Raw genomic sequence first — 25,110 nt, 5'->3', positions numbered from 1 at the left:
AAATGACATTAAAAATCATTAAACCAATCAATAAGTCAGCTGAGGCTAGAAACCACCACCGGCTAGTAAATTGATTTACTACTTATTACAATTCCTCCATAAAGCATAATAGGCACTTTCCTTTCACAGTTTAATGTTTCTGTAATTGATATACAATTCAACTTATGTGTACATTTTATGTAATGATAATTTTTTTCCCAAAAAGTTGTTCTTAAATTCAACGTAAATCTTATCGTGAATGGTTTCAGAGTTGAGGAAATATATTAGCTGCAAACACACTAACTGCATGTTCTACAATAATTGCAAATATTTTAACCAAATTTACTTTTAAATGCTTCACATTTTCACATTTTGCTACAAGTGGAATAATAAACTTTTTCTTTCATATACGTTCAAAATTGAAAATCACTAGCTTTGAAACACCTCATTACCAGAATCAGAAATTCTCTCTCGCTACCTTCATTAGCTCTGTTTGAGAATAAGAGCAGTGTCTTATTAATCTATGTTTCTTGTTGGAAAAGCCGTACCCTGGTCATTTCTGTATCACTGGAGACTAGAGTAATGCCTTAAAAACAGTAAATGATTGTTGAATGAATAAGTGATATGCTGGAGGAAGAACTTAGACACAATGAGCTCTCAATATATATTTGTTGAATTATGAGTTGCTGAGTTTGACTGACAGGGTATATTGCAATAATTCAGTGATAAAGTTTTAACATCTTTCTGTAGTGTTTGCCTTTGTACCACAAAGAGGAAATTAATAAATGCTAATGATTTAAATTTTTATTTTAATATTTGATTTCATGTATTTAGGAGACTTGGTATTTCAGTCTTTTGCCCAAACATTCCTGTCATACCCAACAATTTTTATGATACTGTCTATTAAAGAATGTCTTCTGAGTAACTTTTATCTTAAAGATGAATTTTTGAAGATATAAACTTCTTATGAAATACAACCTTCTTCAGTGATTTGTATATGTATAGTGATTTCTATACATATTCAGTTATTAAATTATTTTTAAAGTATTCTTGCCTTTATACTTTATCATCAGCACATCTAATCCTTATAGCCATGGGAGCCAAACCTAGCGGTTTGTCTCTAAACTGAACTTCTCCATTCAGATGCTGCTGTAGTTTCCCATATTTGTTGTAGTTTTTACCCTGATGAGTTAAAGCAGCACATCCTTCAAAAACTGGCTTAAATTTGGGGCTAGTAAAAAAAAAAAACAAACTATTTTAATACAATTAATGAAAATTAAGCAATGGTTTTGTTTTTTTTTCCAAATGCTCAATGACCTCTCACTAAAAATTCAAAATGTATTTATAAACTGCTTATTATCTTGTAGCGGAGACCATTTTACCAAAAGTATCACTTGAAGTAATAAATGTAAGTAGGGGAAAATAGAGAATCTCAAACCAAGTTCTAGAAACTGCTATTTACATGTCACACAAAAAATGACCAACCAAAAGATATGCTGAACAAACCAGAGAAAGTTGTGATTAAGAGAACAAAGAGAAGAAAGTTTTCCCAGAAGAAGGCAGTGGCAAACTGCACTCACGCTGCTGGGAGGGCAAGTTAGCTAAGGAAATGTATGGAATCAATACTTCGGCATCTTGACCCTAAAAAGGAATGAGAGCAAAGCATTTAGTACCTAAAAAGCCATGGGAAGCCACCAGCCAGCAAGGACAAAGAAAACAGGAGAAGACTGAACTGAAAATTGGATTTGAGGAAGTAGAAACAGTAATTATTTCTCATTTGTGTAGCTTGGCAGAAATGGTGGGCAAAGTAGTGAAATAGTAGCTGGAGGCAAATGTGGGTCAGAAGAAAACCTATAGATTTTGTATGTTGTATGACTACAATGTATCAAGACTGCTTTCAGATTGACTGAATTATATGACATAATTTCTTGGAGAAGAGATTGACAGAGTATTGGGGCCAGATCAAAAGGCTTTACAGATATTGTTAAGAATTTTGTATGTAAGAATTTAGGCTTAGAGTAATGGTAAGCCATTAAAGTTCATGGCCATGTGGAGTTTATTTTCTAGTGGTGGGGAGAAGGATCAATCAAATGTCTCAAAGAAATATAAAATGGTAACTGTGATGCATGCTAAAAATAAGAGAAATACAATGCTGTGGGAACATATAATAAAAGGGTTTGATATCACAGAAGTCAAACTTCTATGAAAAAAATGACAACTAGGGGATGAGTAAGGGAAGAACAGAGGAAATCAAATTGTAATTGGTAGTCTGAGCAGGATCATAGATCCTGTAAAAGTGAGTCGGTGGTATCTCTTCACAGATGGCATCTATGAAGAAATGAAAGGTCAATATGATTGGAATACTGAGAACAGCGAGCAGCACTGTATGTGCTGAGGGTCATCCTTATCATAAGAATGATGGGAAGTCATTCAAGTACTTAACCCAGGAATGGAGCCATTCATTCTTTAGAAAGAAAGAAAAAGAAAGAAAGAGAGAAAGAGAGAAAGAAAGAAAGAAAGGAAGGAAGAAGGAAAGGAAGGAAGAAAATAAAAGAAAGGAAGGAAGGAAGAAAGAAAAAAAAGAAAAGAGAAAAGAAGAGAAAAGAAGAGAAAAGAAGAGAAAAGAAGAGAAAAGAAGAGAAAAGAAAAGAAAAGAAAAGAAAAGAAAAGAAAAGAAAAGAAAAGAAAAGAAACGAAACCCTAACTAGATTTGGAGAATGGATGAATAGATGAGGTTTGAGGGGTCAGAATGGATACAGGTAGACCAGTTAGGGACTCTCGTCATTGTCCAGAACACAAGATGGTAGTTTGGACAGAGTTGGCAGATGTTGAAATGATGAGGAGATAATTTAAAGGAAAGTTTTAGTAGTTAAAACTGGAAAGAATGGGGGGAGGATATAGCTCAAGTGGTAGAGCACATGCTTAGCATACACAAGGTCCTGGGTTCAACCCCAAGTACCTCCTCTAAAAATAAATAAATAAGTAAACCTAACTACTCACCCCCCCAAAAAAACCAGAAAGAATGGTGATATATGGGTTATGGATATGAGATATCATCTTGATGTTTATACAGTTGCTCAGGACATTACAAGCAATCAAGCAATCAATCAATAAGCATTTATCAAGTGCCCACTCTGACAACAATATATCATTCCTTTTACGAAAGGCTCGAACTTATTTATGCATTAGAAATAGAGATCAGATTCTAGACAGTGTTTATCTCAATTGTTTTTGACACTCTAAAAAGAAACACGCCATTGTTGATGAATATCTATTGTGTCCTAGGAATCTGGGGACAAACAGTGCATTCAGAAACTACATGAGGCTCATCCAAAAGATGACAAAATCCTCCCTACCCAGCACAGCCTGTACAACTATGGTGCAAACAGATGAAGGTTGCAGTTGGCTGAGAAGCCCAACAAGGGTGAATCCCCAGCACAACTGCGGGATTCAACCATATACACCTGACACATGAGTACTAGTAAACTCAAAGTCACACGTGTCATACATTTCACTCTGAGTGACTGAAGGGCGGTGACAGCCTCAACCTTGGGGAGGCCTGGCCAGCATCATACAAATACCAATCAGAGAGACTGATTTTAAAATATTATAGAGACAAGCTTTCTTGTTTCTCTCCCTCACCTTTCTGAGAAAGATAGCTAAGACTTCACAGTACGTCTAACACAAGTGTTACAACACAAGAATTTTATTCTCTGTATCACTATTGATTGTAGTAGCTGTGAAAGTCTGCTTAGAAAGACACATTTTTCATTAGTCAAACTATCACCTGATATATGAGGAAATCAATTTTTTTTTAGTTCTGTTTTCTTCCACTGTTACCAAACTGAATGCATTTAAGAGAGAAAACACAGTGAGGAAGATGAGTACCACACTGGATATTGGGAGAACATGCTGTGAATACTGATTCCATCATTTATAAGCAGTGCTATCCTGGAAGGTATATTAAATGTCTCCAAACCTCAAAATACTATTTACCTTACAATGCTGTACAGCATTGTTCACTCAACTCTCTTTTTATAACCCTGTATGGATATTAACTGAAATACATTCACTAATTAAATGATTTCCACTTATCTTTTTGGAATTTTCTACGTAGATCCCACTATGACTTTTAGAGTCTTCTTTATAAACCATATGTCATCTTCTTTATGTTTATGAAGATTGTACATGGGATCTAAATTTAAGAAAATGAAGATTTCATAAAAATTATCATTTGGTGAGGGGAGGAAAATAATGCAGACTATTTCCTGGCTTCTTTCATGCTGAACTGCTGTAGCTTTAATAACTTCTGCATTGCAGTGATTATGAAACTAATGCGTATTTTTAAATGTTAACTCAGAGTGTCAGACGTTTACTTATATTTGGCAAAAGCTGAGGAAGAACAAGTTTGAGGACTACACAATAACGTGGGCTGTTAAACATATTTTCTGTTATTCACATTTTTTCAAGACTCTTTACCCTCTAATCATTTTTATCAGAATTGTCATCTTTACTTTCTGAAAGGCTTGAAGTCAGAAATAAGAACTTGATGTTAAGGTTAATTAATTATAGGAGCAAGTTGATATGTATTTTAACAAAAGCATGAGATACTGAAAGTCAAATAATCCCTTAGAGATTTTAAGCTTCACTTAATAGGCAGAGGAATCTGGGATAAAATTTGGGGAGTTAATAACCTATTTTATAGAAAAAAAGAATCTTCCATCTCACAGCACAGAATATGATCTGATTAGCTTTCCTTTTCTCTATACTAACTCCAGAAAATGTCTTATTCAAAGAAGCAAATGGAATGATGCCTCAAGAAATCACAGTTTCTTTACAGCCAAAACCATGACTCCATTCACTAAACATCGCCTCTCTCAGCCTCACACAATTAACCTTAAGAAAATTAAAATTAGCTCGTTAGAACTAATATGTCTAACCATCAATATGTTTGTGGTGTTTTTTTTTTTCATCTAAAACCCGAGTAGTGCTAAATGAGGGGTTTTCTATTTAGAAGTGAATATCCCTCTCTGGAAGACAGAACTTAATCTTTTGGCACTATTTTTTTTTCCCTTTCCTATTCATATTCCCCAAACAGCTCTTTGAGTTTCAGAGCCCCTCTTTTTTTTTTTTTTTCCAAATAATGAATTGTAGTATCCAAACCAGGTAGTGTGTGTGTGTGTTTGTGTGTTCAGGAGAAAATTAACTTGTTTATGAAGCACATCTTTAAGAGTATGGCACTGATGAGCTCAATGATATTTTATCAGGGCAAATTAGGAAACTAATTCAGAATTGCAGCCCCCCTGCCAAGTATATTCTTACCTATTTTCATTGCTTCTGTTTATTCCATATGGATACCTGTTCCTGGCAAATTATCCACTTAGTGAATTGCTTGCCAAAATTCACATCAGATATTTTGTTGTATAACTTAACTACCCAGAATAAATCTTTGACGCGAGGGTTGTCATAGGCGACTAGGAAATAATACAAGTAGGAACATTTATATAAAGCATATTTCTTTCCGGAAGTTTGATCTCTTTTCAAGCTCAGTACCTCTGACAGGAAGGAGGCAGCAGGAAGCAACTTATCAAATCAAAGACCTGTGGATCTTCTCTATTGCAAATGTCAAAATCGCTCAAGATTGTTTTGTAAAATGACTGATGTTCTGTACATACCAGGTTTAACTAACAATGCAGCGCTTTCACACCTGACCTCAATAGCAGAGTTGCCTGACTGGCCCAGATTGTTACAGAATAAAGGGCATAGAGTAGCGGATGCTTCAACTAGGTTCCTAAGGAGGGGAAATGCCTGTGTCTTGAGATATATAATATCAAGTAGTGATCACTTTGCTTTTCATTAATACCGATGCGCATCACAGTAGAATCCCAATTTGCCCTTCAGTATTCCCCTTAGCCTGCTGTGCTACCTGCATTTTTCTGATTTCATCAGGTAGAGAAAGGTTCTTTCAATAAACACTTAGCGGAGCTTTAACCCATTATAGTATCTATGTGACCCATTTTTCAATATAGCACCAGCTTAACATTTCAGTCACCTTTGGGGAGGGTGGAGGTTCACACTTTTTTATTCTGCTCTCAGAGGATGCTTCCAGGAGTAGAGATAGACTGCAGAGGCAGAAGTGAGTAGGCTCAAAACAACGGGCTGCTCATCACTATGGCCCCAGTCTCTACATCAAAGTCACCTCTGCCTTGACCCAACCCTCCAGGAAACTTTGAACAAACTTTCAGCTCCTCACGTGCTCTGCTCCTGAGAGATGCCAGCTGAAGGAGAAAGGCATGAAGTCCCTTATAACAACTGGCACTGCTTATTAATTGCAAGCTGTAACAATTACCTGCCAAGCCTTCCTGTCACTTTCACCCAATCAATAAACGACAGGCTCTTTAAGGAGACACTGGAGGGAGCCAAACTGATGTCTTGAGGGGAAATTTTGATAGCTAAATTTTCTCATTTATTTTTCATTCATTCATTCACCTCTCCTATTTCCATTCACCCCCATTCCCTCAATCTTTCAAGTCTGACCCTATTTGGTGAAAAAACTTTGTCTAGTTTATAAATACAAATGAAAGGCAGGTAACTTCATTAGATTCTTAACTCAGGTCTGCCTGCTGTGTTGTTGATCTGTTTTTGTATGTCTTGTTTATTTCAATTATCTACCATGCTAGTAACAGGGGCAAGTTACAATATGCTGCCTCAGATAGTCTCCATGGAAGGTTTTTTCCCCCCTGCTACTGCTTCCTGAGGATTCTTCTGGTTTCCAAAAAACAATTGAAAGAACAAAATATTTTTAATTTTGTTTTCATCATATAGGCCATCATTTATGAACAAATGTAGGTAGTCAGCAAGTTTGTATTACAGGAAAATGTATACTACACACCTTCACTCACCCACTAGCTAAATTTTAACTATTAGGGAAATAATTCTCCTTTCATTCATGTTGGCTTTAAAGTGGTTTCAATTAATTCCAACCACCCTTTCCCCACCCCTACTGGAGGGGTTTAACACCCTTTGATGGTGTTGTTTGGGCTTTTCTCTCACATGCTAATGAGGTATTCTCTTAAACTGCCACAACTTCAGATAATCCCTGGGCAATTCTCACACTTGCTAATGACCTCTTCTTTAGAGAGCTGTGAATCTTGGAGGAGAGAAGGAGGAGAGGGAAGTGAATTACTGGCCTAGCGTAGACTTACCCTGAAAATAGATTCTGAAAATAGATTTGTGTGGCTGACTGCTCCTACTCTGGGAGAATAACTGTTGTTGAGGAAGAGGTTCCTTCCTATCCGCCATGTGCAGACTGTCCACTCTGTACCCAGAGCAAACCACCGGAGCTTTCCTGCAGCCTGGGTTCTTTACCAAGTGGTGATTTCAGAAGAAGGAAGCCTGTCTCCTGGGAGCCTTGCCTTACCCGTTAGACACTCCTGGGACATGAATTTTACAAATGTCCAAAGAATAAGCTACTGCCAGTTCTTGCTTCCTCGCAACAATGGGTGAAAAGCCTTGACTCAAAAGTGAAATATGGGGAAAAGCTCTTGTCTTTCTACCCCAAGGAGTGAGTGTATGCTCTATGAAGTCTCCTAAGGCTCTCAAGCTCTTCACTAGCATCCACACCTTCCTCAAGCAACTTTTGGGAACTAACTAGATGGAGAAGATCATCTCCAGAGGAGAAATCGAAGCCCAAACTGAAGGTGCCGAAGCAGCAGGTTCCACAGTAGCTGCACGTCAGCATCACCTTCACAAGTTCTCCGCGCTTCCACCCTACCCTGGGCCAACTAAATCTGAATCACTGGGGTTGAGGCCCAGGCACTGATATTTTTTAATGCATGATTCAAATGAACAGCCAAGGTTGAGAAACATGACATTACAAACCAGGGACACGACAAACAAGAGCACCTGAGTCAAGATACTTAGCTTCCGCTGCTGAGAGCACCTTTGCTCAGCACTGTTCCTGTTACATCTCCCTTTTGTAGCAGCAAGTCTGCCAGGTCTCAAGTGAGGAAATCTTCACACTTGGCTTCTTATCTTTATGCAATTCTAGTTTTCAATGTTTCCTTGTGCCCCATAAGTGGATCCTTATAAGACTTAGCTGTGAGTTACTGTCATCATGTGGCATGACCCTTATTTTGCCTTCTGAAAGTGCAACCATAATTAGCAGTAATACTGCACAGGAAAAACACTTTTTAAGTAATAACTAAAATTTCTTCATGATCTCCCATTTTTTTTCTTATATCTTCTCCATCAAGATTGGGTCCATCTCTTCTGTCTATAATCATGTCCAAGTTTTTTAAATTATATAAAAAAATTCTTCCTGAGCCTGCACATTTCTTCAACTCACTGCTCTCCTTTTACCTTTATGATTAAATGTAATGTAAGAGCAGAGGTACTTAGTCTCTCCATTTAGTATTTTCTTGTAGTCTCACAATCCATTACTCCTTAGCTCTCCAGAATTTGGTTTCTGTTCCCACCACTCTACTGAATGATGTCTTCCTAACCTAGATTAACAATGAACTCCTAATTCAATGATCAGTTCTAAGACTCTTAAAACACTCTGTAGCTCTGATTACTTTAAAGCATCTTTTAAACCATCTTCATTATCCTGGTTTGTTTTCTTTTGCTGTGTCTTCTTTTCCTGGTTTTGTCCCCCTCACGTAAGTATTTTACAAAGTTCTGTCCTCTGCTCTCTTTTCTTTTGATACCAAGAAATCTTAAAGTCTACAGAATTTTATGTTTACATGTTTGCACATTTTTCTGGCAAGGAGATGCATAGCTTTCATCATATTCTCCAAGGATTTCATAACTCAGAGAGGGTAAAGAACTCTTTAAAAACTTACTCAATCAGGAATCTAATCCACTCCTGTGGCTGCAACTATCAACTTCCAAGAAGATAACTTCTGGCACTCTACCGCTAGTCTCCCTTTCAGTCCCCAGATTCACATTTCCAAATGTCTGTCAGGCAATATTATAGGAGGTATAGGTAGCCTCTCAAAATAATCACACCCTACCTCCTCAAGCAGAACCGCTTCGTAACTGTTTCATATCTTTTAATGGAAGTCTCATGTTCTCAGATGTGCAGTTACATGGCCTTGGAAACCCAAAAGAAGTTTTGTGGACAAGTAAGTCAAGAAATCCAGCTGGTTCTATTTCCAAATGGTCTCTTGAATCCACTCTTCCTTCTCACCTCTTCCTTCACCATTCCTGTTTCAGAACTTCAGTATCCTACCACTAGAGTCTTCAACTTGTTAGAGTCCCCTGATTAGTTTTCCCAGCCTAATCATCCTACACCCCACTTTCAAATCACTTTTCCTAAACTTCCACTCCAGTTACGTTGTTTCCCCTGCTTGAAATTTTCAGTGGCTCCCAATTTCCTCCTGAGTTATTCAGGCCTTCAAGTGCCTTCACTGGGTGGTCCTAATTTACATTTCCATGCTCATCTTCTAATTCTCTTCAGCATTTGACAACTCTCCATTCTCAAAGACAGTCTGTATCCCCACTGCTTACACTATGCTCAGGACAAAGTATACACTCTCCCATCACATCCCTCAAATACCCTACTCATCCCTCAAGGCTTACCTCAAATGCAGCCTTCGTGAAACATGTTCAGACCTCAAAGTGAAATACAAAATATCTTTCCTCTTCTTTTATTTCTTGGCCAAAACAAACAAACAAACAAACAATCCTAAAACTCACTCAGCATTAACACTTAAATTGAATGTCACCCAATCCAAGGTAAGATTTTTTCCAGTCCCTCAGCTTCCTAGATGCTCCCTTCCACATGTTTTTGTAACCATTTTTAATAGCACTTCCTTCCTTCCTCGTATGGTAATTATGTATTCTCATGTATAAATCCTTTACCAATTTCCATTACTCAAGGGTAAATAACTCTCTTTTTCATCTCTTTATTACTCTAAGTTAGCACACTATTAGCCACATAGAGAGTGCACAATTAATATTAAATGTCTCTCAATTATGTGATTTTTTTGCCAAATGCCATGTCTATATTTTTGTTTCTAATAAAATTTATTAATTTTATTAATAAATTAATTTTCAGATTTTTCTCATTTTCCCTTTCCATGTTATTTGAGAATAAATTCCATTTTACTCACTGCATTCTCAATAATATCTGGCTGAAATGAACTGAATTATTCAGGTTACTTGAGAAAACTTAGGATGTGTCAACATTGGGAATTATTTTAGACTAAAGGTCTCTGAATACTACTTCCGATCCTTTCAACTCTCTTACTTTCTAGTTCTCAAATTGATTGCTTATTGTAGGGGAGGAAAAAATAATTTTCCCTCTGCATGTCTAGGTTTTTGGCTAAGTTCTCCCTCCCAATAATAAAAAGACAGATTAATAAGAGAAACAGTTTAATAACATACACACTCCCTGTATACATAGGAGATACCACGTAACTCCCTAAAATGGCTCAAGCCACCACCTTAAATACTATCTATCATCAAAAAATCAAAGAAAATGTGTGAGGGAGGGCATTTATTGGTAGTTACCAGGAAAAGCACAGTAAACATGGGTAAGGTTGTTATGCAGATTTAAATTAGTTGCCTTTTCCGTTGATAAGAGTTTCTAAAGATTTAGTCATTCTTCTCTTAAAGAGCTGGAGACACCCTTACAAATGGAGATTTCCCTTATCAATATCTCTTACAAAAGGACAATGTCTACTCACTCTTCTGAGCTTCTCCTGTGTCTTCCATTTCTTAATAATAACCCACTCCAAATAGTCAATATGACAAAGAAGCCTACTTGGGGCTGGTATATTTTGCTCCCCTTCACTCATCAACTTCTTGAAAACTCCAATTCTTTATTCATGTCTCTGGATTTTTCTTAGGCCAGCCTTAACCTTACTATCTTCCTTCTTTACTCAGTCAATCTTTATGGTTAATCATCTAAATCATTCACCTACTGGCACCCTTGATTCCCTTGTGTCCTCATCCATTTACTGATCTCACCACAAAAAAAAAAAAAAAAAAAAAAAGAAAAGCCCAAGGGACATTCAGACAATATAGAACTACTGGAAATCAACCAACTGGCCAAAAAAAATAGCAATAATCTTTATTAAATACATTTGACTTAAGTAGAAAGAGGTCTTAAATTTCCCACTGCTGCTGCCACGTGTCTTGGAATTTTTGTTGTCATTGTTGTTCTGTTGGCTTTGTTTGTTTTTTTCCACCCCTGGATAAAACCTCAGCCAGGTTGCAAAGATTTTCTAATCGATTTTAGGTAATAAAATATCTAGTTCTATTCTAAAGAGCATCCCATCCAGTCCAGTTCAGCAGGAAGTCATTTAGGCAAATATAAAGCTTATTTCTTCCTCCAGCTTAGGACTGGTGACACATGGGAGCCCTGCATAGAGGAATTGCAGTTAGCACCTTCTATCTTCCTACTCTTCGTCCGGCTCCATTCCAGAGATACTGCCTTGACCCTTCCATAATTGGACTGAGGTAGGGAGTATAGGGAAAAGAGACAAATGGACAATAAAAGTCTAACTTGGCAGGTACATTTGTAATTTGACATCAGTTTCTTTCATGCATAACATTTACCCAAAGGTGACTTATGTGCATATCTGCAGTTTCCACTGAAGACTGCTCTCTTGCTTACCCTTCCCTGACTTCACAATGGGGATGTCTGCAGCTTCCCAGATGTGGCAGAGTCTTTCCTCCAGATGCCACTTCATCTCAAGTGGTTGCTTGGGGCAGGATTCCTTTTATGGAGACCATGGATTGGCTCCCTTGTTCAGGAGCACATCTGGTAAATGGGAAATGCAATTTTATCCCACCAATCATGTAAATACAACTAACTCCCAAAGTATCACATTGTCTTGTTTTGCCAGCTCCAGCCAGGCCTTTAAGTTTTGACTATGTCCACTAAACTACAGAAGACTCAAGTCAAGCTTTGCAGGTCGTTTTCTCAAATGCCTTTTTCTCACTCAGCTTAAAACATGCAAAAATACCCTCCCTCTCTTTATGGGTATGTTGAGAGTGGTGAACACACTGACAATCAACACCGTCTAGAAGACTACCTCTTCTTCAATGTATCTTAGATCAGTATTGACGTCTCTCTCATACTTAAGAAAGGTGACCTAAGGGTTACAAAACTAATTTCACAATCTTTTGGTGTGTCTTGCATAGGTAGGCTTTTATCTACAAAACTGTTATCTGATTTAAGGCTGAAGCTGAAGTGATACAGAAAGAGTCCGAATGACTATATTATCAAATTTCCCTACTAGGGTCACTTTCTTCAAAGGTATGGTCTCCAAACAGCTGAGTGCTCAGCACAGTCCATCTGTTCCTTGAATTGTTCTTGCTCACCTTGTTCTTTGTTTTCCCTCTGTAGTTTTCCCAAAGCTTCTCCTCCTACTCAGCTGTTACTGTCCTTACTCACAGCACATGATCTTGCCTCCTACTTCCTCTGGAAAACTTGCACCACTGAGGATGATTCCTCGCAATCATCCATTGATCTCAAAACTTACCTAACGCACACCTACTCTTGCCTTTCTCTCCCCAATGTCAGGGAGTGAGGTTTCCTACCTAATACCTGAACCCAAACCATCTACCTTTCTTGGTTTCTCCGACTACCTCTTCTCATCCCCTTTATACATTTCTGCCATGTCTTTTACATGCCCTTGGCTTCCAAGCTGCTTCCTCAGACAACTGCTTTTCTCACTCTACACACCTTGCTTAAATGATCACACTTGTGTAAATCCCAATTTCTTCATTGATAGATCTATTCTGGACATTCCACCTAGACATCTCACAGGCATCTCAAACTCTGTCCAAAACTCAATCCACTATGTCTCCAACAATATGCTTCTTCTCTGTGGCTCAGAACCCCCAGCCACCTGGTCATTTCAACAAGAAATGTAAGAAGCAGCCACGACTCCCCCTTCTATCTTCACCTCACTCTATTTAATCATCCTCTAAGTCCAAGAGATTTTTAACTTCTAGTAGTTTTAAATCTTTTCCCTCCTAGCCATCCTTACTTCCCCTAAACTAGACTTTTATCATGTTTAACCAGGTCAGCTCCAACAGACTCCTAACTTGCCTGACTGCATTGGGGTCCCATGGCCCTCAAAAGCCAGTCCAGTGTATTCCTCTATTGTTGTAGGACATGTTAGGCCAAAAGGCAGTCACCTGAAACAACAAGCACTTAACATTTCATAGTTTCGGAGGGTCAGGAATTCAGGAGCAGCTTCGTTGTGTGGTTTTGGCTCAGGGTCTCTCCAGAAGTTACAGTCATTCAAAGGCTTACCCAGGACTGGGGAATCCACTTCCAACATGGTTTTCTCACAGGGCTGCTGGCAGCCAACCTCAGTCCCTCCCTCACCACGTGGGCCTCTCCACAGGTCCTTGGGGATCCTCACAGTGGGACAGCTCTCTTTTCCAGAGCCAGCAAATTTATTACAATTGCAAATCTACCATCCCACATACTGAATGTCTAAAAGATGTCTCCCATCACCCACAGGCTATAGTCAAAGTTTCTTCACATAGCTCACAAGACTGAATGATCTGAACCCCAAGTATATCTGCAACTTCAGTTTCCTCACTCTTTTTTCATACAATATCTTCTGAAAACACTAAATTGCTTTTTGTTCCCTAAGCACTATATTGTTTCTTGACCCCAAGATTTTTCTCAGGCTACAATTTCTGCATAGAATTTCCTGCCTTCCATAATGGACTAAATTATATTTATTTATTTAGACTGAACTCATCCATCATCTACTCCAGGAAGCCTTCTTAGAAAGGTGACTACCATCTCCAGGCTCAGAACTCATCTTGTTTCCCTATCATCATTACAATCATTGTTTTCTATTATAATAACTGACGCATATTCTCTTTACATGAATAGATTGTTAGCTTGCTGAGGGCACTACATTACTTATCTTGTGTTCCTTTTAAAATTATGATAACATTAGTTGCTAAAATCTCAGTGTATATCTCTGTTTTGATATGACACTTCATTCTCATTGCTTCTTGAAGAACCAGGAGTACAATCAAAGTGGACTTTCATTGGCTGGATAGATTAATCATCTTCTCTGGAAAGATAAGAGCTTCTTCAAGTACAGCTCATAGACTTAGGCCAGACTCCGCAGAAAACCAGGCATGGTGAGCCATGCTCAGTTACAAGCCTTTAAGGAAAACAACACATCCCTGATTCCAGAATGTTTTGTCTGCCTGATTTGGCAGCCTCGAGACAACCAGAAGGTAAAACTCAAGTAATCCTAGACTGAGAACCAGAAAAACAAATCCAAATGTAATGTGAGCTAATATCCTACCAGGGGCCCTAGAAAAGGAGAACTAACAACAGCCAGCGAGAATTGGACTTCACATGTCCTGGGTGAGCTTGCAAATGGGGTTTGGAAATAAGATGAACTATTGTGATTAATGTTCTGAAACCATTAGTCTAGAGAATTATCCTCTAGATAGAATAATGATTTATATTGATTTCTAGTCAAGTTTGGTTTTCCCATTTTCTGGGTAGACACCTAAATTTAAAGAAGAAAAAAAAAAAGAAAAGGAAACTAAGATTCTTCTTGCAAAAGGAAAGATTACATTTATTTCAAAATTTTCCTTAGATTTAGATGTCTCAGAATTTTTCCTCTGAAATATGTTCAAGGAATAAAAACACCAAAAATAATTTACAATATAGACTTTTTGAAAATAATGAGATTTAAATTCCCTTTAACTCATAAAAACTATCTTTATTCTGTTAATTCTTTTAAGAATTAGAAAAATAGGAGAAGTAAGTATTAAAAAAACAGAAGCAGCAATAAATTGGTTCTCAAATATTAAAAGAAGGGCATGAGTGCATTAGGTACAGTTCTGTCCCATTAGGAGGGGGAAAAAAAGAACTGTTAAGCCTTAGGCTTTTTTGTTTCCAACTAAAGCTCTCAACAGAAGCTATATGAATTTCATCAATATGTTTATATGATTCTAAGCCAAGAAATTCTGTAAAGATTACCGAAGTATCTGATGCAGCTTCTGGCAAGGGATGAAGTACATCCCACAAGGACCTTGAAAAAAAAATGTATGTTAGAAGAGTTGCTGATTTGATCAAGAAGATTTTAGATTAAAATACGAAGAGGAGAAAAATATTCCAATAGAAGTAGAAGACTGAATAGCATAGATAACACATAAATATTATAATACAGAAAAACTAGCAACAAGGAGGAAATACCAAGTAAGTCTTCTATATAAGAAGAGCAGCAGGATGAGGGAAATGGGAAAAATATTTCCTCAAATCAATATACCAAGGCAGGGGGAATAAATCTAACAAACATAATAAATTTTGTTTTGAGACAGTTAAAATCTCAAAGGTGTATTTTCATTTTAATAGTGTCACTAATGATGAAACTATCTAAATTAAAAGACATACCTTGTTAGAAAAAATTTAAGTGGGTCAGACATTACCTTCTCTTTAAAGATAATGCAGACAATCACTAAAAATCAGACATGGCGGTGGAAAAGTAGCAAAGTTTACTTGGGTAAACAGAAGAAAAGAGGCAGAAATGCTATTGGGTGTTGGGCAGTAATGCAGGCAATATATTTAGATGAAGTATGTGAACAAAGCTTTTCTAATAAATCCTTGTACAGAGGTAGGGTAAAGTAACAACAAAGAGATAGAGTTTAATTATCTTTTCGTCTACTAGAAATGTCTTCCAGTAAAAATCAAAGTATCTAATATAGTCATGCCTTGATTTTGGTCACTCCTGCCTTTTCTCCAATTTAGACCTTCACAACAGTAGGCATCAAAACCTTCGACCAACATTCTCAGCCTCATACAATCCCTAAACTAGTCCTGAATGGGGAAGATCATATGTATTAAACTCAAACTCACCAGTAGCACTCAGCCCAGTGTTGATAACTGGCTGGAGCCCTAGGGGGAACCACATGCCCGCTCCCCCTGAGTGAGTCTTCCTGAACCATTCTCCATCTCCTCATTTATATGACTTGACTTTCACTTACTCTCCAATGACCATTAAAGGCCCTAATTGGGACAAGATTCCCGGTTTAAGCACCAATCCAGTTGGCAACTTGACACCTGGTAAAACCATCTGTTGAGAGGAGCAGTTCCAGAACCCTGGATTTACCAGCTGCCAGTCAATTCCCTGCTTAAAACCGAGAGACCAATCATATTAGTCTCCTTAGCACTACCTGGAAGCTCAATTCCCCTCACTGGACCAAACCATGCTCTGTAGTTCCAAATTTCTCTCTTACCCCACTGGCCTTCTGCTGAGGTCAAAGCATGTTTGTCATCACAACTGTACAAGACATGTCACTCTGCTATTCATATGCTCTTTTAGCAGACCACAGAAAAATAACATATTTATCTGAAAACAAGAATATCATAAAAGAAAATTGCTAAGATCTTTATTAGCTCTAACACTTCCCTGTTCCATAATTTTAAGTTTGGCTGAGAAGGAAGAACTAACTGGGGAACTGATGGGTGGCTCTGGAGAAGGTAAATAGGTAAATATGCCATCTAGCCCAATATATAAATTTTAACCTAGGAAAGAATAGTTCAGAAATTTCAGAGAAAGAGAAACCTTTCTTTTAGGTTAAAAAAAAAAAAAGGCTCACAAGTGATGAGAAACTCTAAAATTAAATTATGACTGTACAATTTTAAATAATCACAAAAGGAAACATAAAAATCATTGAAATAAATGATTGTTGCTGGGTAAGAATCTGTCTAAATATAGTGAGATTTTTAAAGCATAAGAATATTCAACATAATTTCATTTGTAAGAGCCAAATATTACAAGAGCCTACATTTCCCAAAAAGAGGCTGGTAAGTGAATTTTAATGTATATAATAAAATATTCTGAAACAATTAAAATTATGTTGTATATAAATATTGCATGCCATGGGAAAAAATATTAGAAATTAAAAAGGCAGGATAGAAATATGATTATGGCCCTAACTAAAGAATATACGTGCATAAAAAATGAAGAATTTAAAAATATGAATAATTACTATTTCTAAGTGGCGGAATTTCAGTTGATTTTTATTTTTTATTTTATTCTTTACATTGGCCTGTGGTTTTCAAAATTTCTTCGGTAAAGATTGCTTTTATAAACAAAAAAACAAAAACATTTTAAAAGTCACATATAAGATGTAGAAGGAGCACCCAACATCAAACAGAGTACAAAAGAATGAATGGTACAGACCTTGAAAAAGCAGTGTCAGGAATGCAAAAGCAAGAACTCAGGCTTATGAATAATGCTAAGGAAGATGAAAAGAATTTTAAAAGTTATGTTTAAAACAAGAAGAACACAATTGACTATAGCCAGTCCTCCAAGCAGAGATAGTCCTGTTAACACTGTTTCTTTTTCTCTCTCAAAGCAAATCATGGCAGTGAAGGACCACACATGGCTAAGGGGGAATCCAGGGTGGCTTAGAGTATTGTCTAACTAGGTTAAATGACTTCATGTATCCAAGCTCAAAGAATTTTACCTTCTGGAAAGAATTTATAGATACAATCATGATAGCTTAGACACTGTCTCTGAGAAATCAAAGCAATTAGGAGAGGTGAGAAAAATCTGGCAATGAACAAATATTTATCCAATTATCCAACAAGGATATAAAGAGGTATGTTATGAACACCATATGTAGCAATCTTGACATTGTTTTTAGAATAGGCCTTTAAAGAGATTTTGATCCCTCTGAATATCTGCAGTGTAGGGCAAATGTAGTTACATGTAAAATGTAGTTAGTAGGTCAGTATTTTACCAAAGGTGAAAAGAAGATCGTATGATTCCTAAACTCCTTTCTAATTCTGAAATTCCATGGTAAACAATGGTTTTCTTCATTTCACATGGCAGTTGAAAGTCTCTTATTATCAAAGGCAAGATGGATGAACGCAGACTAGAGAATAATAGGCTGGAATAATAGGCTGGAGTACATGTTAATGGCTGGATAAATGTCCCACGTCATGTTGATGAATATATGTGACCCTTCATTCATTCACTCTCTGAAGTGATTTGCTTTGGGACTCTGATCTCTAAGCTAATCATTTTATATGATCAGAATGATAAATACACTGATGACAGGAATATAATACCTATAGAGGTTAATTTGTGGAAGGAAATACATGTTTACACAAATCAACTTATTTGGATTCTCAAAGATTTTGGTAAGTGACAAAACTAACAGTATATATACATATACACACAAATGTTTTGATTAAACATAAAGATCTGTGGCTTTTTAAAAAATAGGTTTGGAAAATACAGGATGAAAGAATTTGTTGTTAGCACTTCCTGTTAAAAAAGGCTTAAAGATTTTTAGTTTCCTGCATGGACGATGTAGCCAAAAGTACGATCCAGCTGGTGGATGATCAGAGGAACTGAGGAAGGAGGAGAAAGTGACAGGAAATTAACCAAATCCTTTTCCACCCACACTGGCAGATATCCACAGTGAACAGCCAACATTTTTAATAAGAAGATAAATATTTTTATTGTCTACAGTAGACTAAGAAGAAAACAGAAAGAGTGATGGTGTTGGTGCCAGCTGCCCACTCCCCGTTCCTGCCCTTCCCCTCCACCTTCCCTCACCAACTCCCTTAATCATCTCCATGGGAAACTGGATCTTTTGGGGTTGTCTTTCCCACAGCTCGTACCTTATTAACTCATTACTCCCAAAGCCTGCCCAGAGAAATTCACATCTATTTTATTCAACTGACTTATTTAGTGAAGGAAGACAAAGTTACCTAAAAACAAGAATCAAACTATTTTGGCGACTAGAGCCGGTGAACCAGTACGGGTATCTTTAGCTTGAATTTATTTACTCAAAGCCATCCATTTAGAACACAATATATCCAATGTGAACTTCTCTTTCTTTTACAGAGTAAGATAATCACAGTAAGATGTTCACAGGTTAAGATCATCGCAACACAGTTTTTTAAAAAAATCAAAAAATGTTTAAAAACAGACTTCTCTAGTGGAAGTGGAATGTGCAGAAGAAGGAAGAGAGTGTTTCCCCATCCTCTGCCGTGCCCCACTGCTTAGCTAGTACTTTGAGCAGCTCTGCATGCTACCTTTTAAAAGGCATATGAAGTTCTAGAAATGAGTAACTGTGATGATAAAACACGTTGGAACCACAAAGCATGAGGATTGTTGAAAAAGATGTGGTCATTTTGGCAGAAAAGATTAAGGAGGAAAATCATAATTGGTATACTATTAAGGTGCATGCATATTTGCTATCAGCTTTATTCAGAACATCTCCAGAAGGGCGGATTAGTACTAATGAAAAAAACATATGGGAAAGTTGTAAAGAACAATCTCCAGACAATATTGCCTACTTTAATAAAGGTAAAATGCAAACTTCCAAAAGTGAGTCCTAAAAGTAAAAACTGATAGGTGACAAGGCATCTAACAGAGCAGCACTGTTCTCCGAAATTTCACTTTCCTCTAAAAGTTCTTTCCTACTTCCTTCCAGCTGCCTCTACGAGGCAGGCTTAGGGTGGTCTCTTCCCAGTTTAATACATTGTACTTTAACACACAGATTGGGACACAATGCTTTTTTTCCTTAGTACCTGATAGTGTGATTTAGACTGATGAAAGTTTTTAATAAGACTTTGTTAAATAATAAATGGTTGCAGAGGAAGAATGATCACAGAAAGCAGAAGATCTGTAGAAGTAAGAAGCCTCAGGTTCTGGGCTCAGGCTGCTGGACTGTGGTCTGAGCTCCCAGCACCCTTCAATTCCACACGCTCTCAGGAATTAGCCACGTGGTAGCCAACAAGAACAGACGCAATTCCACGGGCCGCTCTCTTTGACCTCTCACAATTTCTAAATCTTGGCCGGCCTAGAGGCAGCAGGCACCAATGTACCATTCCCCTTGGCAGCCCAGATCCAGAGAAGCAAAGCACACTCTCCTCCCTACCCAGGGTCTCTCTTCCTGCTGGCCAGCAGATCCACAGCCCAAGTTCAATATTCAACTCTTGTCTTCAGGCAGCACAATTAGCATAGCGTTTGTAGAGCAGGAACAACACACCCACGCAGCAAACAGGATGACTTCCTTCTCACACTATCTTCCAACAATTACAGCGGTAACAAAATCATACAGCAAACTCCCCTTTGGAGAAAGCTTGTCAGCAGAAGTGAAGGGCCCCACGATTCATTAGATCAGAGGGAATCTCCACACTGGCCAAGAGGATTAAGCCATCTAGATTAATTCTAATATCCCATTAGTTTCTAAGATTAAAAGATACTATATCTCATTTGCATTTTCTTTCTCTCTGGATATTTCTTATACCATGTCACATTAATGGAATTAAACAGAAAGAGTAAGACATTAATGTGTCCTTGCATCAATTAGTAATGAATATGCTCTTTCCTAGGGGTCTACATTATTTATCACTGGCTCCATTTTTCATTTAGGAAAGTTTCTGGGGGCCAGAGGGTGGAGTTGGGTGGGGAATTCATGCCAACAGCAGCTGGTAAGCATGAGTGAATGGAGCAATAGCCCAACATTTAACACATGCCTGAGGAAATATTATAAATTCCCTGGTATGTATCTGAATGCTGGGGTAACACCTCACCTCTGGGTTTTCCTGGTTTGAAGCCTACCTTCTCTTTACATTCTTCTATTTTATGTCCACGATTTTACAAAGCACAGAAACACTGACAAAGGTGAACTAAACGTAGAACTAGCCCTGCATTTCAAAGAACAAATGACCCGCTTAACAGCATAAACTTAGGTTGTATTCCTGAGTCCTCGTGATAAGCAGGTGGTGTGGAACATCCACATCCCAGTGGAGTGAAGAATCACAGGTCATGACAAAGCCAGCTATGTAGATCAGTGATGCTGCCTAAAGTTGAGCGCCCACACCAACAAGCTCACAGCATCAGTGGTTAGTTCATTAACTCTAACATGGGAGTCCAGCACCTTTGAAAGAAAAACAACTTCAGGATTTTTTTTATAACCAGACTGAGTGGTTAAACAGTTCTCATACATAACTAGAGCATTTGCAGAGCAGAGAATATAGCATAAACTTAGAGACAGGCAGACAGATATACATATACATCTGTGTATACATATATGATAATCTGTTTATATATCTATAGATATCTCATATACATCAGTATCTGATGTCACAAAAAAGTAAAAATATAACAGAACTAAAATATAATGCACATCATAAACAGGTATAGATAGCATTTGCATTTTATATGAAAGCCTTCACAATATTAAATAATCCACAGATTGTAGGGGTTGCATGTCCATGTACCCAACAAGGTAAAATAAATTACAAAGAAAGTAGTGGCCATTGGATTCAAGTTAGTGCATATTTAAGAGTGCTTATTATTTTTGGTTTTGGATTGGGTTTTAGTTTATACATGCATGATGCTTTGTTTCGGGAGAATTCTGGTGGAGCAGTGATGAGGATTAGGGAATAAAAGGCATATTGTCATGAAGAAAATCATATGGCATGTCCAAAGCCTGAACCCAGTTCAATATTCACATAAAAAGGGGTGCATTCTTTATTCTTGGACTACATTTGTGGTTACTCATCAAGCATTCCCTCTCCATTGATCTAAAAACTGTTGACTGAGCTCTTAAAATGTACCAGAGAATGAGATGGTCATTCCGGCACAGAGATAGAAGGGAAGGTTATTTCTCTCAAAATACTTAGAAAAAGTGAGGGAAAGAGGATAGTTAAGGAAAAAAGGAGGCTCCACTATGATAAGAATTACGATACAGCTAAGTCCAGAGGGGTATTCCAGCGAGAGGACAGACAGCTAACCAAGACTGGAGAAAATGTCGTGAAGGCTTCCAGGTGGATGTGACTATTAAGCTTATTTCTGAAGGCTGAGTTGGCCAAATAGAGAAGGAAAGTCAATACTCAAGGTGAATGAGGAGCTGGTGTGCCAAAGAGCAGAGCAAGCAATTCGATCTGGAGAGGACTTTGGTTTGAAGCTGAGTCAAGATAAAGAAAAAGAGTTTGCTTGTACTTCCCCTGCCGAGTGGTATAATTCTTATCCACTGAAGAGTCAAGATATTAAAAGGGATGGCATTTTCAGATGTGCATTTAAAAAATCATTCTGGTGGGGTAAGTATAGCTCAGTGGTAGAGTACATGCTTAGTATGCACAAGGTCCTGGGTTCAATCCTCAGTACCTCCATTAAAAACTAAATAAATACATAAATAAAGCTAATTACCTCCTCCCCCCACAAAATAAATAAATAAATAAAAATTTAAAAATCATTCCGGGTAGCAATGAACTTGGCAAAAATGTCATAAGGGAGCAAGCAATTCTACATGAGAAATGATGGAATCTGAACTCAGATAATGACCATGGAGATTTATGGGAGTAAAGAGATTGAAGAAATCTTCCTCAACTGTGAAGAAACTTCATCACCAAGTAGATGGAAAAAAAGCAGGGAGAGAAGAGGAAGGGGTCAAGTGACCCAGGTGCCTGGATGGTCTCGCCATAACATTCACTAAGATGGAAAGTGTAGGAAGAATTGAAGGCGTGGAGGAAGGGAAGACAACAAGCTCACTTTGAGATACACTGACATCACAGTGCCTGAGGGACACACAATTGGAGTTAGATGCCAGGCAGTGGTACAAACCAATCTGCAGCTTTGAAGAGCGATCTATTTATTCAGGGGGTCCTCAGCACATGGGGTACCCCAGATGCATGAAGCCTTCAACAGGTGCTGTGTGTAAGGTAGGTGCCAGGAGATTGAACATGAAGGACACAACCTCTTGCCTAAGGAGGCTGAGCAGAGTCCAAAGAGATGGGAAACAGTCAGGAGAATATGATGTCACTGATCCCAAGGGAGAGGGGATTTTGCAAAGGACCTGTGACATCACAGGCATCGTGCGACACTATGGGGATTCACCTGAAGAAGAGGCTCTGCTTTAAAGAAGGCCACAGAAAAGGCATGTGTACACTGAATAAAGATGCAAGGCAGAAAGTGACAGATCTCTTTTATGATTCAGATAAGTGCTTAGGAGCCCAGAGGAAGAAGCCATTTCCCTTTGAACACAGAAGTGACACTACAGTGGCTGTTGTATGACACATGGCTTTTAGTTTATATGGTATTCTTCAGATCTTTACCTAACCACTTACTCCCCCCACCAGAAATCTTTAGTTATCATAGCTGGAAATAATCTCTCCCTCCTTTGAAGACCTAAATATTTCATCTCAATTACAATATGAACCACATTCTCTTTACTATTAGATTTATATTTCTTGTTTTCTTATCTCTTTTACCAGACAGTAAAGCTCTTTGTGGTCCCAAACTCAATCTTACCCTCCTTGGGACTGCTCTTCCTTTTCCCCAGTGCCTGAACCAGCTCCCCACAGCATTATAGTTCTGCTCTTGGAATCACTTAGTCCTGGGCTCTAAGCCCATCTCAACCACTTGCTCAGCTATTAGCTTCTTTGCAGTGCACAAATTATAAATGGCCACTAAGCCATTGTATTTTCAATTGAAAGTGGGAATAATATATTCCACAGAGGGCTATTGTGAGGATTAAAAGTCATAATGTTTCTAAACCTACCTAGTAAATTATTTGGCACATGGTAAATATTCAGTAATGGTTAGTTTTCTTTCAATGCACAGTGTGTAACATATAAACGCTTGCTGAATGAATGAATAAATGAATTAATGATCACACGGCAATCAGTTTATGTTTCCGATGGTTTTCAGATTCTTCTATAATTCTTGAAACATTCACAATCTATTATAGCTAGGATTTCTCTACATCCATAATTTCATTCTTTTCCATCAAAATTTTACTTAAAATTCCTAGAAAATTTGCCTCCAGCTACACTCTTTCTCCTTAGCAGTAGCTGAGAAACAGACTATGAAGTGGACTGCAACCAGTATTAAAATAGAAAATGTGGTAATAGTGCTTAACCCAAGTGAATTAATTCAAGTGAATTTAGATTTTGCTGAATACTTGTATTTCTGTGCAAAAGAGTTAAGAAGCTAGGCAGCCAGGTTTTAAATCCCTCCTCTGACACTTTCTGGTTTTGTGATGTTGGGCAATTCATTAGGCCTCTCCTACCTCACTTTCCTCATCTGTTACATGGCATTAACCCTCATCAGAGAGGTGCTGTGAGGATTAAGTGAGTACGTGCTGCCAGTACTTGGCACAGAGTAAGCGTAACATCGATGTTACCACTTACTTCCTATGCACTTATTCGGACTTTGGGACTCAGTGTGTCCTTTGACATTCAAAGTCATGGCTGGGTTCAACCTCTAATTATTTAAAACACCTCAATTTGCTTCTAATTGCCACGTGTCTTCTAGCCTCAATTAATAAACTGCAGAAAACAAAAGAAAAAGTGGTTCAAGATTTATTGAATTATCTGAAGATATCTTCAAGTACCAACTAAAGCAGCAAAGACAGTTGGTACGACATACATTGTTTCCTCAAAAGTGTTTTTAAATAAACCTTTGAGAACATAATAAACATGTTTTTCTTGTTTGCTTGCTGTTATTTCATATTACCAGTCAAGATTATAGAGTTCATTTTCTGATCAGAACTAAAATAAGACTATGGAGATAAAGCATCATCAATCAGCAAAACAGTAGAGCACGCCCTGGTTGGTGTTCTTTGTAAGGGTCGGAAATAAATTCTGCTGTTCCCTCTGCCCTTTGCCCTCTACCCTCCCTTTGTCTGTATCAGAGAGCTCTGGACACACAACCTACTGTGTCATCTGGGCTAGTTAGTTAGCCTAAATCTCAGTTTCTTTATCAATAAAAGTGAGAACAACTACTTCAAAGACTGCTGTGAGGATTAAATGAGATAATACAATTAAAACCCCAAGCACCGTACCCGGCAAATAATCAATGTTCAATAGATTTTACTTAAAAATAATAATCTTCAGTTTCCGTAATGAACAAGATAGATTAGTTATGTCAAACTAACCCTCATACTATGAACAGCTAGAGATCCTGGACAAAATATTAGAAACAACTGATTGAACTCTCTAAAGAGCAACTAAAGCAAGCAGCAAATTGAGAAGCTACAACCCCCAAGGAGCAGCCACGTCCTTCACGTGGGTGTTTTCTCTATAGACTCTCCCCGGGTTGCACTGACGGAGGGTCACTGACAGAGCTGAATCAGGAAGAAGGGGTCTTGCTTCAC

At 37.8% G+C, this 25,110-nt stretch overlaps 1 protein-coding gene across 13 annotated transcripts in view; it reads right to left on the bottom strand.

Moving 5' to 3' along the window:
* ELAPOR2 (endosome-lysosome associated apoptosis and autophagy regulator family member 2) overlaps nt 1–25,110 on the bottom strand; it is a 660,265-nt gene that overhangs the window by 235,297 nt on the left and 399,858 nt on the right. For 12 of the 13 annotated variants that reach the window (XM_072965097.1, XM_072965100.1, XM_072965099.1 and 9 more), the window contains one exon: nt 11,603–11,749. The exons of the other annotated variant lie outside the window; for it this stretch is intronic. The gene's annotated coding sequence lies outside the window, so the exon portion shown is untranslated. The remainder of the gene's footprint in view (nt 1–11,602; nt 11,750–25,110) is intronic. 13 annotated transcript variants of the gene reach the window in all.

Source organism: Vicugna pacos, chromosome 7 (assembly GCF_048564905.1).
Source record: "Vicugna pacos chromosome 7, VicPac4, whole genome shotgun sequence".
NCBI classification, from domain to species: domain Eukaryota; kingdom Metazoa; phylum Chordata; class Mammalia; order Artiodactyla; family Camelidae; genus Vicugna; species Vicugna pacos.
Note: the sequence above shows the minus strand (reverse complement) of the source record. Positions and strands in the feature narration are given on the sequence as shown.